Source organism: Eptatretus burgeri, chromosome 15, assembly GCF_056783735.1.
Source record: "Eptatretus burgeri isolate ZD-2024b chromosome 15, Ebu_testis_v1, whole genome shotgun sequence".
Lineage (NCBI taxonomy): Eukaryota > Metazoa > Chordata > Myxini > Myxiniformes > Myxinidae > Eptatretus > Eptatretus burgeri.
In genome coordinates this window covers 52,816,421-52,830,341 of record NC_140975.1, presented here as the reverse complement: position 1 = coordinate 52,830,341, position 13,921 = coordinate 52,816,421, and the positions used below count along the sequence as shown (strand labels likewise).

General features: G+C 47.5%; 1 protein-coding gene across 3 annotated transcripts in view; it reads left to right on the top strand.

Moving 5' to 3' along the window:
* Nucleotides 1-470: 470 nt before the first annotated feature.
* Nucleotides 471-13,921, top strand: part of LOC147012171 (protein phosphatase 1B-like) — a 55,516-nt gene continuing 42,065 nt past the window's right edge. For all 3 annotated transcript variants that reach the window (XM_085855941.1, XM_085855940.1, XM_085855938.1), the window contains exon 1: nt 471-625. The gene's annotated coding sequence lies outside the window, so the exon portion shown is untranslated. The remainder of the gene's footprint in view (nt 626-13,921) is intronic.

Below are 13,921 nucleotides of genomic sequence, written 5' to 3'. Positions count from 1 at the left end.
AGCTGTACAAAGAGCAATTCTTTATTTATATATTTATCTCCGAGAGAACAGGTACGCACACTCACCTCCAAGCTGTCTATCCGAGGTTCGAATCAGTGGAATCCCGACTCAGGTATAAAGTGCCGTCCAGGTGTTTCACAAGCAGGTTCATTCATGAACGTGCAAAGGTTGACGTTTTTAACTTATTATTATTAATTTTTTAAAATTTTAATGACCTTCTTCACGACCTCCTCAACCCTCCCCGCATCCTTCGGTGCGTACGTAATAAATATATATATATATATATATATATATATATATATATATATATATATATATATATATATATATATATATATATATATATATATATATATGTATTGATCGTTTGGAGTGTGCATTGGTGATTGAAGCGAAGCCACGAAAACAGCGCGAAACGGTAAATAAGCTCAGGAGGAGGAGGAGGAGGAGGAGGAGGAGGAGGAGCTTCTCAGGGGAGGGGCGAGTTTAGGCCACGCCCACCACTCAAGGGGCGGTGCCTCCGGAGTCCCCCCGGGTGTCCGCGCGCCACATCTGTTGGACGGGCACAAGACGATCTCGGAGAGACCGTTGGCGGCGCAAGCGCGAGGAAAGTTGGCTCTCATCGGTACGTTTGTGCACCACAGGACGGCCAATCGTTGTTTTGAGATAACTACCACCATGATGATGATGATTGATGATGTCTGTGTGCGTGGGGGTACCCCCCCCCTTTTAACAACGACCTCATTTCCAGGATCAATATTGTTTTCGAACGCATGCACGAAGGTATAAATTAATTATTTATTCCAATGGTGGTTGCCCGTTCAAACCCGCACGTTTGGGGGCAAAGTAAACTGTCGGCGAGTTCGTGGTTACCATGGTGATGATGATTACCGTTCAACATGTTTACTCCGAGATTCGATGGAAACCGAACGGTTGCGGTTCCCAACATGACGGACAGTGCGCGGTTTGATTAACTTTTCTCGCGTCGGGTTCTGCGCACTCGCTCGTCACACTCTTTTTTTTGAGACCGATTTGGAAGTGACGTCATCGCCTAACTGCTGGACGATGATATGAAGCTGGGAAACCCAACCTGCCTGTTAACCGCAGACCATTACAAAGCAGTCCTGGTTGTGTTGATAAACGTGTAAATCAACCGAATGATTTTATATCAGTGTCAGCACGTTTTGGGAAAAGGTCGTGGGATTGTGGGTGAGCAGCTAAAGTGAAGACCATTGAGAGGGACTTCCCCCCTCTTTCTCGTTGTTCCCACCTTCTTCTCACCTCCTCCTCTCCATCCTCCCATCTTGATCCCCTCTCGGCTTGCCCCTCCTCCCCATTCCACAGCACTACCCCAACCTCAACCCCAACCTCAAACCCAACCTCAACCCCGCTCCAACCCCAACCCCAACTCCAACTTCAACCCCAACTCCAACTCCAACCCCAACTCCAACCCCAACTCCAACTCCAACTCCAACCCAACCCCAACTCCAACCCCAACTCCAACTCCAACTCCAACCCCAACCTCAACTTCAACTCCAACTCCAACCCCAACCTCAACTTCAACCCCGACTCCAACTCCAACCCCAACCTCAACCCAACTCCAACCCCAACTCCAACCCCAACCCCAACTCCAACTCCAACCCCAACCTCAACTTCAACCCCGACTCCAACTCCAACCCCAACCTCAACCCAACTCCAACCCCAACTCCAACCCCAACCCCAACTCCAACCCCAACCCCAACCTCAACTCCAACCCCAACCCCAACTTCAACTCCAACCCGAACCCCAACGCAAGGCTTTTTCATTATGGGAGTTAATGTCACGTTATGACCTTAGAACCCATGCCGCTTGCCCCATACATTCGATGGCCTTGGCAGTGATGCTGTAATCATTATCTGATGAAGCAACATGACCAACAAAAACACACAGATCAAATTCAGCGTTACTGAGACTGGTTCGTTTAAAAAAATATATAAAAAAATATCCACCGGAAGGCGATAACAAAAGGTTTGTGGGTCGTACGTTCCATGGCATTCCTCAAGGACAAACTTCCAAGCAACAAGTGAAGAGGAAATGGTAACTGATCCTGGGGGAGTATCTGCAGCAGAATTCTGACACACACGTGCTCAGGGTGGTGACCCTGCCACAACCAGGTCACCCAGCTGGCTATTTTTAATCTGACCTAGATAGAAAAGGATGTCGGTCATCATTGTTCCACGTATCCACACCGTCCGAGCTGGATATTCCATTTATGGATCCACTTGTCATTTTCTGACTTTCTCCTGATATTTTTTTATTATTCCATCTGGATTCGGAACAGAATGAAGAAGTAGTCTGGCTGGCAGTCTTGCAAGAACAGATAGAACGGCACGAATGAAATCAACAGGACGTTGATTGAAGAACTGCCGACTAACGTGGGAAGCGAAGAGAAGCTGACATTTCGGGGATTAACCCTTCATCGGAGCAAGACGCCTGAAACGTCAACTTCTCCTTGCCTCCCACGGTGGTTGCCGTACCTCAATCAACGTCCTGTTTATTTAATATCCATGCATTTGGCATACTTCGGTGAATTATTTTTTTTATTGTAAGGGTGTGTTGAAAAAGTAATGCCTCCAATTCCTTTTCTCCAGGAACAGGTAAAGAACATATTCAAATGGCCAACCTCAATTTGCCAACCTCACGAGGATGACAGGCAGAGTCAACCCCACCTGGTATTAATTCAACAGCCGAGTGGGATTTGAACTCAGGATCCACGGATCCCACGCTCACCACCCGAACCATTAAGCCAACACCAGGCATATTAATTTTTTTTTTCATTGCCCTTGTAAAACATGTGACTAACAAGACAATAAGCCATTGTTAATCAGCATTTGTTTATCCATTTGAGAGTTTCAACACATAGCACATTTATTTACCGGGGAATCCCATTCTCCTCCATGTTTGAGTGGCAACACATCCAGATTTATAACTCAGGCCAAGAGAACGCTTCCTAAAAAGTATGGTACGTTGGTATAAGTATAACGACATTACATTGTTACAATAACGTCGACACAAGGTAGGGAATATATTTTGTGTGACGATGCTGTAAGGAAAATGTGATGTGACCTTTCAAACAAGGAAGAAGTGGAAATATCAGGACATTATTTGTTATTTCCTTTCCTTGCTCTCCTGCTCACATCTGGATTTCAATATCATGACTGCTGTGCAATATATTTTGATTACATGCAGTTATTGTTGTTGTTGTTGTTCTCCTCCACTTCCCTTGATAAGGAGTGAGGTCCAATGGCACCATGCTTCTACCCCGACTTGACCATGATACTCCTCCACCTCCCTCTGTCCTCAGCCAACCCCCTCCACTCTCCAACCACCCCTACCTTACAGATATCCCTCCTTACACAATCCTCCCATCTCAACCGTGGTCTACCTCTTTTCCTCCTCCCTTGCTCCCTCAACCTCTCCACTCTCTTTGCCATTCCCTCTTCCTCCATCCGCACCAAGTGGCCAGCCCATCTCAGCTGGAATTTCACCGATCTCCCAGTCAAGCTCATCTGCACACCAATCCCCCTGTATCCACCCTTTTCACTCCTACAATTCTCCTGACCCAGTTGTTCTCGCAAACCTGCAGCCTTTGTTGTTGTCTTTCAGCCAGTGCCACCATCTCCAGGCTGTAAAGGTCATTGCCGGCATTACACACGACATTGGATTCCTCCCTTTCAAATTCATTGATATCTCTCTGTCTACCATTACTCCCTCCACCCTCCTCCATGCATTCGCACCAACACGAATCGTCCTCTACACCTCTGCCTCGGACTTACCATCCCCAGTCACTGTTCCTCCGAGATACTCAAACCTATTTCCCTGCCTGATCTCCTTACCCTCCAACCTGATATTAATTTCTTTTTTCTGCTGCCCAACCCCCATCACCTCAGTCTTCTCCATACTCATCTTCAGCCCATGTTTCCAAAATGCCTCCTTCCACTCCCCCAGTACCTCTTGCATCTCCCACCCACTCTCCACCACAACAACCAGATTGTCCACACACAACATCCTCCCCATCCTCCCCTCAAGCTCACCTTCCTGCTTACCAGCTCCATCACCATGATAAACATGAGTGGGCTGAGAGCGCTTCCCTACCTCAAACTGAACTCCTCAGACCTCCCAGAACCAACCAAAAGTCTTTCCTTCATTCCCTTGTTCATCCTTTCCACAAACCTAACTTTTGCTTCTGGCACTCCCGTCCATCTCAGTGTAGCTATCACCATCTCTCTCGCGACAGTGTCGTCGGCCTTCTCCAGGTCCACAAATCCCAATGCCATCTTACTTTGCACCTCTAACCACTTCTCCACCAGTTGTCTCAGGGTGAACAACTCATCTGTCATTCCCGTACCCTTTCTAAACCCCCTGCTGCTCTCCTCCAATCTCCATCTCCACACTCTTCCTTATCCTCCCATCCAGAATCCTCTCCAGCATCTTCATGACATGATTTATGAGCGTAATGCCCCTGTACTTCCCCGGATCTTGAATGTTGCCCTCCCCCTTCCATATTGGCACAATTAACCCTGTCCTCCACTCCTCCAGAATTGAACCCACTCTCATACATATATTTAACAGTCTCTTCATCCAACTGACTCAAACTTCTTTTGCTGCAATTATCATCTCTGTACACACCTCATCAATGCCTGGTGCTCTTCCCTTCATCCTTTTCAATGCTGTTCGCACTTCCACCTCTGTGATCTCCACCAAATACAATTTTCCCTCTACGTAGCACAGTAGCTCCAGCTCGCCATTGCTTCCTTCCCGGTTCAACAGCTCTTGGAACTATCCTTCCCACGCCTTCAATACTGCCCCCTCTCTGTCACGAGCCTCACACCACGATCCTTAATCGCTACCCCCCCCCCCCACCTTCATATCCTTATAGCTCTCCTTGCTGCTTTCTTCTTCTGTCCATACACGTGAGTTCGAAGACATCCACCGGCAACAACAAGGCACTTCACATCTTGAAGGCACTCCACAACTCTTCAGGATTCCCCAAAGCACCCAAGACCCCCAAAATCCCCACTCAGCCTGTTCGCAAACTCCTCAGCTACCCTTTCATTCCTCAGCTTACCAACATCCAGCCTCGGCTGGGATGGTACCATTCTCCTCGATTTAAGCTGCAACTTCAGAGTTGCTACCACAAGCCTGTGGTCGGTATTGAGGAACTGAGCACTCCGGTAGACCCTGCAGTTCTGGAACATCCTCCAGTGACCATCAACGAGCACGTGATCAATCTCTTTTGCCACACCACCAGCATTGGAATACCATGTCCAGCGATGAGCCTGTGGGCGCTGAAACCATGAACCAGCCCCCCCTACATCCATGACTTCTTGCAAAGTCAAGGAACTTGGTGCTATTCTGGTTCACAGTTACAGACCCATGGGTACCAATGCACATCTCATAACCATCCCTATCAGTTCCAGTCGATGCATTGAAATCGACCAAGACTAGAAGAGTATCTTGTTTGGGGCATGGATCAACCACAGAGTAGAGCGGGGAATAGAATGCGTCCTTCACGGTGAGATCACTCGCTTCATGTGGAGCAGAGTGGATACAGAGACCAGGGAAACGACACCCAAGGAGTGACGAATCCTTGGTCTCATAATAAGCTCGTTGATCGGTGTTACCTCAATTATTTATCATTGGAGTCAGCTTTTGGCACAGCTACAGCAACTCTTTGGGCATGGTAATCATCAGACCGACCAGACCAATAGTAGGTGTACCCACCCGCCATGATCTCGCCGCAATCCGGTCTTCAAACCTCAGAGAGTGCTGCAATACTGATGTTCAAATGCTTGAGCTCAGATGATAACAGAGACAGGTGATCATCCTCTCTTAGGGATAGGACATTCCAAGCACCCACCCGAAGGGAGCGCCTCAGGTTAACCCAAGGAGACCGCCGTTTGGTGGACGACACCTCAGCACCACCCGACACAGGTTACCCTGTGGTTTTTTCTCCAATCATCAAAGAGTGGGGGTGCCGAAGGCTTTGCCTCAATCCCGTCATCTGGTGAGCTGCCTAGTGGAAGGAAGCTGCACAGGAGGTACTCCCACTGAGCCGGTTTTGAATTTTCTTTGCATTTTTCTTGTGTTTTACCGAGTGAAGGGTTTTACGGTGACCGGAGTGCAAATCCTGCCACCAACCTCCGAAAAAATTAACCCAACTGCAGGAGGATGTCCGCCGACACAGTCGGTCACGAGATATGGATGGCGGTTGGCTCACAAGGAGCTCCTCCGCCCTTTGACAGGTTTTGTTTTTAATCCTGCTGGGTGTCCATATCATGCACCCTCCTCACCAAGAAACTTGGTGGGGGAGAAGGTTTAGTCGCCGACTATCTAGTTGAGATAGGCCGACAGAGGTGTCTGAAAGGAGCATGGCAGTGAAGCTATCCACAAACTGGCTTCAAGAAGAGACAGAGGCACAAGTGGAGGCTTTTCTCAAATACGATAGAGACAATGCATTGTATAGTTGTATGATATGTGCTGTTGAAGTACTTTTATGTTTAATGACAACACTATAACCATAGATGGTGTATAATTGTTAAGATCCCTTGATTTAGGTAGGACCTGGGTCCACAGGGTAAACTGGGATTCCGCTGAGTCAAACGAGGCCCCACACGTCTCTCTACGACGTGGGATTGATGAGTTATGTACTGAGTAACACGCCACAGTCAATCTATTTATTACCTACACATTTGACCTTCTTTTTCTGGGGTCACTGTCGGAATCAATTGATTTGATATCGAAATAACCTGAGCACGAAGTAATAAATGCTCACACCATGAAAGTACCACTACACTAGCAGCACGGACTAACAACTCGTTCAGGTGCACCTGCTGTACCTGCACCAGAACACACCTTTACATTGGCTCAGATATCACGTGTTAAATACCGAAGGATTGTCAGTTCGTTGGAGTTTATAAATAAATTATTTAAAACATATTGTTATGGAAATGACTCAGGTTTCAAAGATCCTTTGTATAATTCTAGTCATTCCTGAATTCATGTTTTAGATCAGGGTAATATTGTTATAGGCCCGGGTGTCAGCGGTGAGCATGACCGCTAGGTGGAGCAGGAGAGTCAGCTCCACCAAACACCCGGAATCTAGATCGTGCTTCTCGGAGAACTCCGAAAGGCACGGGTCCCTTACAGGACCGTGAATCGCCAATAATTCGGCCGCATGGAATAGGGTTAATTGCCAACTTCAATATACCTAAGTGTCCACGCGGCAAAGCTACCGAGGAATTCACACCCCCGTCAGGCCTCGAGCGGAACGAGCTGTTATCGTGCTCGAACCGTGCGTAACCCGAGCGGATGGTTACCAAGACCCGTCGGTCCAAATGCACAATTTACCCTCACTACTTCTCAACACATCGCCAAAGGACGGACCAGGGCAGCCGAATCCAGAGGAGGCGAGACGAGGTGATCTCCCTTGATAAAAAAATCGTCGACCGCTCGCTGAAACACACAAGACGAGACACCTCCGAAGCGCCGGATGCAGTCCGCCGCAAACCCAGGCAGATGCGCGTCGAGACACACGGGACGCAATCTCCTCACGCTCATCCTGACAAGCACACTTTCTCTTCAGGAGGGAGGGGCCTCTTCTCCTGGCCACTCGCCTTCTGATTGGTCGGACCCATCGTGCGATTCCCTGGCCGTCTCCCATTGGACAGGCCCACAGTAGGTGGGGCAACTCCCACCCTTCTGGGTGGAGTCCCGATCGGAGGCGTTTGTAGCTCCGCCTACCTCCTCACCTCCGGCCACGTGCGTAATGGCGATGGTGTTGAGTGGGAGACGGGGCGGGTGAGACGCCTGCTCCTTGCCGATTGGCCAAAGAGGGATGCCATGCCTATGTTTGACTCCGCCCACACGTGCGCTCGCTGGTGAGCATGCGAAGAATGCCGCGAGCAGAGTGTTGTTGTTGTGAAAGTGAAGATGTAAAAAATCCTATCTATAAAATAACCCACGGCGTACGTACGCTTAATTCCCATGAGACACAGGGGACGGATTCCAACTGATGTATGTTAGATGTATGTTACCAACAGGTATGACTAACAATCAATTTCAGCTCGTAACTGAAGCCACGTGATGCGCCGACTTGAAAATGTTTTCAATGAATGCTAAAATCTCGGTAAAGAATTTGCGATTCTATCAAATAAGGCTACTCTTGAACGAATTAACAAAAAAATATTTTAGTTATTATTTTGATTTCCACAAAGAGAATACTGTTATGGTTTTGGAAGACCCCAGGGAGTCACATCCAACACAAACCCTGGAGAACCCTGGAGTTTAGATATATTCGTAGTATTTTGTTTAGTTCGATTACATCTCCCCTCGTATCAGTGGACAGGGAAATGCGTTGTGTTTCTGCAGCAAAATTTGAACCCCGCTCGTAATTCATTCTCTCTCTCTCTCTCTCTCTCTCTCTCTCTCTCTCTCTCTCTCTCTCTCTCTCTCTCTCTCTCTTTCTCTTTCTCTTTCTCTTTCTCTTTCTCTTTCTCTTTCTCTTTCTCTTTCTCTTTCTCTTTCTCTTTCTCTTTCTCTTTCTCTTTCTCTTTCTCTTTCTCTTTCTCTTTCTCTTTCTCTTTCTCTTTCTCTTTCTCTCTCTCTCCACACCTCTCTTTGCCAGGCAACCATACCCACTTTGCAATACACAACATTATACGACAAAACCCATATCACGATTCATTCCAACTTCAACAGCCATCTGTATGAAGTGGTGCGGACTGGGAATGTAAACCTCCTCAATGGTGAGAAGCGTCACAACAAAGCATTGCATATGGGTATAGTTGGCCGTCAACCCACTGCAGGACCATGGGCTTGACCAATGAGAACCACATGGAAACAAGAGCACATCATTCAGGAAGCTGCATGAAGAGCTGCCCAGTTCCCGGACCATACCTCTACCAGGAGCATTATAAGGCCGGAGAATTCAGTGGCCGGGGCTGGTATGTGGCTGGGGAACCTCCAAGAGACAAGCTAAACCCTTGAGAGCAAGCCCGTTGCGAGAGCAACCCTTTGTGAGAGCAAGCCGCTGTGAAAACGAATGGGCTTGTACTACTGAGCGAGAGCTGACAAGCCATACAGTTTTCCTTGGATGTGCCGGCTGAGACACACTGACTCACTCTTTCTCTTTCTATCCCTATTTCTAATTCTTTCACTCGGAATGCATGAGAGCATTCTCTACTTCTCCGAGAACGATCGCGGTGCATATGTGCATCGTCGTGTTAAGTTGACTGACGAAGGGGGCTTGTGTGCTTAAGGGGAAGATCTTTCTTTGTGACACTGTTTTTGCTCTGTGAATATGTGTCCTTTTGGCTTTTATAAACTTTCCAAACTGCTCGATTGTCTTTTTCTCCATTGGTGAGATAGATTATATAAATAGTGGATGGGAGTTCTGCCCTGCTGTTTCACTACGGTTAGTCATTATCCAACGTCCCACTTACGGTATCGCTCGGCCATTCTTAATTGACAGTAGTGGGGCGTTGAGAGCCCGGTTCCCTATCTGGGGGGATTAATTTGCCGGCAAGGTAACGCAGGAAGGATGCCAGGACGCTACCTAAATGATTCGTCTCAGACGGCGTCCGTGGTTGCTCGGCAGCCTATCATGCGCAAAGTTATCTGCGGCTCGTCAGCTTCAGGGTCATAGGTCAAGAAGCGGGTCCGAGAAGCCCTTCATGATCTGGACTGGCGAATCTGTAATCAATGCTTTTCAATTCTTTATTTTCCTTGAAATTCTCATCATGTGACTTTAAGAGTTTAAGGGCTGGCAAGATAGCTTCGAGATACGTGCACTCACCTTTTATCTGTCTGGCCTGGGTTTGAATCTCGATTCGGCCTGTGACAATTTATACCTACAGTTCGTATGCAGAGTGAGGCATCAATATGTGAGCACCATCCATCGGAGGAACATAAAGCTGGAGGATTGGAGTGCCTGCAGTTCCACATGCAGAGGATCGGCGGCCATTGGTTGGTCCACATGTGTGAGGACATTAAAGATCCCATGGTGTTTTCACGAATAGTAGGCAGGTTATTGCTGGCACCCTGAACAATTTCCAAGTTCCTCTCTCTTGAAAGTCAGGACAGACCAACCGGTTTCAGAAAGATTTCTGCCAGAATCGTTCCCTCCAGTCAAACTCCAAAACGTGGGAATAGTTGGGCCATTAAGGAAGAAGAAGAAGAAGAAGAAGAAGAAGAAGATGAAGAAGAAGAAGAAGAAGAAGATGAAGAAGAAGAAAAAGAAAAAGAAGAAGAAGAAGAAGAAGAAGGAATTCATTGCACAACTTTAAGTTAAATTGGTAAATGTCTTGCTTCAGTGCATACTGGATTCCTCAAGAAAGTTGAAGGTTACCTTGATATTCAGAGTTGTCCCAGTTGACAAGGATCTTGGTCCATGACAAATACAAATGAATGAAATGGAATCGTGAGATCAACATTTCTGTGAATGCCATCCATTGCTCTCCCTGTCCACCAGTGCAGAACAACACGAGCCTTCACAAGCAAGACTTGTTCTCCGTTGCATAAGAATTGAGTCAGGTCAGGTCAGGTATGGGAGCATGTGCCAGAACAGCACGTCGCTGCGTCCACTTTCCGCCGGTACTCCAGGGGCCTCCATCTGGCCATCCCCCAGGCAGATGCCAGGCCCATCCCCATCTCCTTGAGATGATGGTCAACCTGTTGCAACCATGAGGCACGTGGTCGACCCACTGGCCTCCTCCACTCATGAGACTCCCTCGCTGAGAGAATCTGCTGAGCAGGATCAGAGTCAGGAAAACGAGCCACATGTCCATACAGCCGCAACTGACGCTCACGGACTATGCAGGTAACAAATCTCATCCGAGTCTCTCTCAGCAACCGCTCGTTGGACACAAAATCCGACCAGCAACAGCCAAGGATTCTCCGAAGAGACCTGGTACCAAAGGAATTAAGTCTCCGTCTCAGATCCTTGGTCAGAGTCCAAGTCTCGCACCCATAGAGCAAGACTGGAAGTACCAAGGACCTGAAGACTTGGACTTTCGTCCTCCCGCACAGGTACCGGCAGCGCCACACCCCATGATCCAGTGAATCCATGACTCCCCAGGCCCGACCCAGACGTCTATTGAACTCTGACTCGCAGCCAGCAGAGACATGAATATCACTGCCAAGGTAAGTGAATCTCTCCACGACCTCAACATCCTCACCACAAACAGACACAGACAGGACAGCAGCATCCAAGATGTCACCGAAAGCCTGGATCTTTGTTTTGACCCAAGAAACCCGTAATCCCAACGGCTCTGACTCCTCATTCAGCATCTCGAGGGCCCCCAAGAGGATGTCTAAAGTCTCCGCAAAGATGACTGCATCATCTGCAAAGTCAAGGTCCGAGATCTTGACATTCCCAAATGACGCACCGCAACTTGATCTCTCTGACATCCTCCCTAGAATCCAGTCCATACAAGTGCTGAAAAGTGTGGGGGCAAGTACACATCCCTGACGAACTCCAGTAACAACTGGAAATAAGTCAGAGATGGTACCACCACACTTCACAGCACTCTCAGTACCAGAGTAGAGTTCAGACATCAGATCGATCAGTTTTGGTGGCACCCCACGAAGACCAAGAATCCTCCAGAGGACATCCCGATTCACTGAATCGAACGCTTTACAGAGATCAACATAGGCTGCAAGCAGCCCCTGCCGAAACTCTCGTCTGCGTTCGGTGAGGACACGAAGTGCAAGGATACGGTCAATCGTTGACCTCTTTGGTGTAAAGCCTGACTGCTCTGGACGCTGGTGCTCAAGCAGATGGTGGCGAACCCTATCGAGAATTATCCGAGCAAAGACCTTGCCCGGCACTGAGAGCAGCGTCACCCCTCGGTAGTTGTTGCAGTCTTGGCGATCACCCTTCCCTTTCCAGAGAGGGACAACAAGGCCCCTCTTCCAGTCAGTTGGGATGATGCCTGTGTTCCAGGCAGAGCACAAAACTGCATGCAACGACACGAGTGCAGCATTTCCACCAGCCTTGAGAAGTTCAGCATGGATGCCACAGATCCCTGGAGCTTTGCCCCGTTTCAACTGGTTCACCGCAGCCCGTGTTTCCACAAGCGTAGGTGGACCACAGTTGATTCGAGGGTCAGTATTTCATATTGACGTATTTCAATTCTTTCAATTTTCAACAAATTTCAAATTTCAACACACAAGAATTGAGTATTTCAGATCTATTCTTTCTTTATTTCGAGTGCAGCCTTATGGCTGCTGGTTGCATCATTGGTTTGATGCCGCTGATGTGGCTATGCCGCTGATGCAGTGTCCCTATTACCAGTACACTGGCACTCATTTTGCTGGCCTCGGAAGGATGACAGGCTGAGTCAACCCCACCTGGTATAAATTCAGTGGCAAACAGGGCTCAAACTCAGGACCCAAGGATTCCAAGTCAGCCACGCTAACCACTAAGCCAACACCAGGCTATTTCATTCCTATGACCGATATTAATATTCCTGAGAGCTATAACAATGACCTCTTAACAACTCTCGAGTTCCTTTTACAGTGTTCCTGTAAGTGAATTTCATCATTATTCCCAATTTGATTTCTTTACCCCCAAGCTTTTTATTTCCTTTTAAAATGCTGCTTACTCCTCTTGGGATGCCCTTCTCATTATAAATTCCGAACTGGAAGTCCACACACTTCTTCACCATTACATTATCACCGATTAAACTTTGTTGTCCTTTTAACACATCGATGTATGATATGATTCAGATCTCCCTTCTGAAAGAGCTAGAACAGGACAAAGACAGAGACAGAGACCGAGAGAACGAGAACACACCAACAGCAGGGTTGAAGGACAAAAGAGAGTGAGACTTGGACAAGAAATGGATGTGGGGAGGAATGATGGGGTTGGGGAGAATGCATGGGGTAGACAAGATGGATACAGAAGGAAACTCTCAGGAAGGAAAAAGTGGGAATTTGGAATGACTTGAACAAAATAATTTTACATAATATGTCGATGGCTCTTTGGTTTTGGCTTACTGGATAGCTTTGAGGCATGCGTACTCACCTTTGAGTTGTATAGCCTGAGTTTGAATCTCAACCCAAAAATAAAATGTTACCCATACATCAGAAGGAGTGAAGTTGGAGGAGCCGTCTGGCAGAACTGATTATTAGTGGACATTAAAAATCCCACGGTGTCTTTCATGAATAGTGCACAAGTTATCGCCGGCACCCTGAACAAATTACAAATTCCTGGCACCTCCAGTCAACATCAGGCCTGGCCAGCCAGTTCCTAAAAAACTTGTGCCAACTAGAACGGCACACAGTAGAGCACATAGACTGAACAGTTTACGTTTTGTATCCCACTGATGGCCGGGATCTGGACTGATGACCTCCAAATCTAATCGGCTTGGTCGTGTCTCCAACCCAACTCATCCAAGTTTCGTCCGAATCTGTTCACATCTTTTTGAGATATCGTGCTGGATATCATTTTTGGCCCTATCTCTCAATGGTGAAGAATCACTTCAAAAATTATAAAATGATCGTATCCGTATCTAGATGCAGATCTTCACCGAAACTGAATCAATTCTTCCTTGTTGCACACCCAATCTGTCCTCCAAGTTTTGTCCGAATCTGTCCGCAACTTTTTGAGATATCGTGCCATATTTCCATTTTGGCCCGATGTCTCAATGGTGAAGAATCACTTAAAAAATTCTATCATCCGGATCCGGATCTTCACCAAAATCGAATCATTTTGTACTTATCCCACACCCAACCTGTCCACCAAATTTTGTCTGAATCCGTCCACATCTTTTTTGAGATATCCTGTTTACAGACAAAGAAACAGACAGACAGACATACAAACATAACCTGCGCCCACCTTCGGTGGCGGAGGTAAACGTGTTCCTCGGTGGGACCCCAC